We start from the raw sequence: 4,043 nt of genomic DNA, 5'->3' as shown, positions 1-4,043 counted from the left end.
AAGCGGATGATGACCTTGATATATTGGTGGCCGCTCGGATCTGAAGGCTTTAAGATGGCCTGACCCTTGGACTTAAACATGGGGGAGGAACGTATAATGGAAGTGAGGGCTTTTGTGCTAACCCGCAGAGATGGCAGATAGGAGATCGATGACTCGAATATTGTCCCGATCGGCAACCCAAACAAAGAGGGAGTCCGGTCAAAAGAAGGAGTCGGTAGGACAACCTCCCTCTTAGAAATTATGGAGGAAGAAGTCTCACCTCGCTGGGATGGAGGTCGAGGGGTTGCTGGGGGAACGGGGGGGGGGGGGTTGTAAAGCTGAAGTTACCGAGCTAGAGGAAGACTCCGTTTGGTGCCTCTTGTGGTGCTGGATCAACAGCTCGCTAGAGGTGGTCGATTCTGATAGGACCATGGTCGGTGCCATAGAGGGGCGCTCGGGCGACAACTCGCCAGTGTTGGCTGCTGCTGCCGCTACCCCGCTTCCCCCTGCTTCACCTGTCAGCTCTTCAGAATGCTCGACCGATAATAATCCGCGATTCTCCATCTTGACCACTCCTTTAATGTTGATCTCCACATCGACAAGCTTACACTTGCCACTTAGTAACGCTCTATTCATGATTTGATCTGTAAAAAAGGGAGAGAAATCAATTAGATTCAAAGATGACAGGAAGAAAAATGATGTATCTAGAGGGACAAACAACCGTGTTTAGATAGGGCTTAGCCCGAATACATATAAGACTCCCTCCAAAAGCAACCTATATATGTGATGCTTCTGACCGGCAAGACTCACAGTTGTTTGGAGGTAAGCTGATTCGCCTCGGTGTCTCCTAAGCAGAAGAGGCTTCGACAATTCTATCTGCCAGTTGGTCAGAAAGACGGGCCGAGCAAGGAGACGAATGAAGAAGTAGTGCTCTTTTTAGTATTTATTTGGGGTAAGCATTTTGTCAAAATAAATGGCGTCCACTCGAGTTTGAAAAAAGAAAGTGTCTAGCTCGAACAACTTCAGATACTAAAAATTGTGAAACATATGGGGTACAAGAGGAATCCTGTATAGACAGAATAATACTACAACCCCGCATAGTAATCTAAAGAAATTAAACACTAATTGATGTAGTGGATTGTGAAAGTATCTAAAACTTTTGAAAAGAAGGGATGGATGGGAAAGAGTAAGCCGGCAAAGAACTGGTCTTTGAAAAAGGGAAGAAAGTCGTCTAGAGGTGTATGAAGGTGAGCATCAGTAGAGGGAATGACGATTTGGTAATCGCCGAAAATGTAGTAGGTTAGTTTCATTTGATCAACCTCGTCACTGTTAAAATTAGACACGGTGGAGGTGTACCACAGCCCGGGGATAGCCAGGGAGAGGGGGAGAAGGAGAAGGTGCCATGAAATAAAAGATAGGAATCAGAGATTGAAAGGGAGAAAGAGAGGAAGCTTACTGGAGAAGGATCGCCGGCGATAAGCAAGGAACCGACAGCAAGGAAATGAACAAGAGGAAGACAAAGGCAATATGGAAGGAAGAAGGAGATGAAGGGTTTAAAACCCCTGAGCACAACGTTCCCAGGTCGTCCGATCAAGGGTTTTGGAAGATGAGACGTGATCTAAGTCGTTGAATTCAAAAGGTAGTCGTCGCATCAAATCCAAACAGTCACGTATCACATTACACATGCGGTGAAAGGGAAAAGCGACACGTGATATTCGATTACAGGTGGCATTAATGAGGAGGGAGAGCGCATGATTAAAAGGCATGACCAAACGTACTTTTCATTAATGGTTCGAGATTTGAATGGTTTTCAAGAAGTTATGGTGATGTCAGCAGCAATTAAAAGACACTACGTGGGGGTAAGTGGTCGAACCAGAGATCATAAGGAAGTTAAAAAATGATTAAGTGTTGGCCATGATAGATCCGAGTGGCATCAGCCTTGGCATATGAATAGCATATTATGATATTGATAGGAAAAAGTATAAAGATGGCTAAAAGTGTTTATCATAGTCGAGCAGCGGCTCTAAACTTTAGCATCTCCAATAGGAGAAAAGGCAGCTTCTCGACAAATGGAAGGTGGCAGGAGGAGTGAACATCATAGCCGAGCAACGACTTTAAAACCTAAAGCGCTAGGCTGAAAAGAGAGCAGCTTCTTGAAGAACAGTTTAAATATTGATTGTGATAGCCGATTGACGACTCTAAACCCTAGTGTGTTCGGTCGGCGAAAGTGTTTACAGAGAACATTAAAAGTCCAGTCAGTCGAACTTACCTCTTCCTTCAACTAGACTTGAGGAGAAGACTTATGATATAGTGATGAAGAGGAGCTCCACCAAAGAAGGGTCAAAGAAGGAAAAAGCCTGCTAACGCGGAGGTTAAGGTCAAAAATAGTTAAAGGCCCTGGCCGACTAATTGGACTAGACTATTGAGAGCTCCACGTCGGCCGGGCGAGGATGACAAACGGTCATCCACTAGTAGCGATGACTGGAGTTAAGAGGTAATCGACAATTCACGATTGGCTAGTCCTTGCCGATCGTGCGGCATGGCTGGTCGGACAAAGGTAACCATCGACAGTCGAGAAGTAGAGAAGGGGCAAGCCAGAAGCTCTGAACGACATGACCGAACTGGGACAACCAGTCCGAGTAGAATCCGGTTGGCCTGCAGTGGGACCCAACTATATATCTCATCATATCCTTTTGGAGGGTAGTGTCAATGATAACAAAGCATGTTCAGCAAATAAATCATACTTTATAAGCTTCCCATCTATCACATCAGAGATTTGCGCGTTCGTTTAAGGAAATGTTCCAAAGACAGTTTTTGACTTGTCTTTTTCTAGGACGCTTTGGAAAATATGTATACACTTTGGAATGCATGCCCAAACACTACAATGACACTATAAAGGGGGGAGGGGATTCCCCATCTACAGGTGGAGGTATACGCAGCTTTACACGCTCTTTGCTACAACATTCTTATTATTTTCCATTGTGTCGGAAACTGACTTGAGCATCAAAGGCCAACGCCGAGAACTTCTTCTCGACCAGGCACTAACGCCTGTGTTGCAGGACCGTGCGGAGTAGCCACTTAGTCAACCCCATAGCTACGCCCCTATCTGCCATCTTTTATATTTTTAGACAGGATCAACAATGAAGAAGGTTGGAGATTGAATCTAAACATGATAAGGAGATATAGTTATAATATGATGCGGAAAAACCGAGCAAACTTTTAGAGGTCATATTTTTTACTCTAGTTGAATTAGAGATATATAATATATTAAATTAAATCTTGTTTATAAATTTATAATTAATTAACTCATAACGAGTTGATTTCAAATTAAAAAAATATCATTTAAAAATTTTTGAAGACTTGGAAGAATTTTAATTTTTTTATTATCTTTTATTGAGTTAGGGTTTGAAAGTATTTTCGTCTTTTATATAGATGTAAGATTTAAGACTATTTAATATTTATTTAATTAATTAATTTTTAATAATTTTTTTATCAATAAGATTTTGATAAAATTTTCCTCAAAATTTGGAATTTTTAGATGTCTATTTTCATATTTTACTGCATGTCTATAAAAGATTATTTCTAATATTTATATTTTAATCAATAAATCAATAACTTCAGCTAGTTAATCCAGTATACAATATTGGTTATTTTGATCATGGCTTGTTGACTTAAGCTCATCAAGTATAACACTTGGGGACAAGATACTAACAGCAGGAGCGGAAGCTACCGCTGCTGCTGTTCTGGCTTCTGGCTTATGCTGTTCTTTCTAAGGAGTTCCTTCCAAGTCGTTTGAGGCACGCTTGAAGCCTTCTTGCGACGGCTCAAAATATATATTTCAAAGTCTTGCTAAACTCTTCGAAGCAGGTGGGAAGCCTCCTAATAGTTGAGGGCCTCCTCTGCACCTTTGCTTTGGGCTCTTCATGGGTTCCTTTCCTTTCATCAAGCCCTTTGTTGGGCCATAGTCTTCTCCTTCTTTCACTCTCATGTACGTATTTACTTAAATAGCCCTACTTGAATTAAAAGAGACATTCAGGAAAATCAATCTCCGGAGGGCATATATA

Source organism: Zingiber officinale, chromosome 8A (assembly GCF_018446385.1).
Source record: "Zingiber officinale cultivar Zhangliang chromosome 8A, Zo_v1.1, whole genome shotgun sequence".
Taxonomy (NCBI): domain Eukaryota; kingdom Viridiplantae; phylum Streptophyta; class Magnoliopsida; order Zingiberales; family Zingiberaceae; genus Zingiber; species Zingiber officinale.
This window is presented reverse-complemented; position numbering follows the sequence as displayed.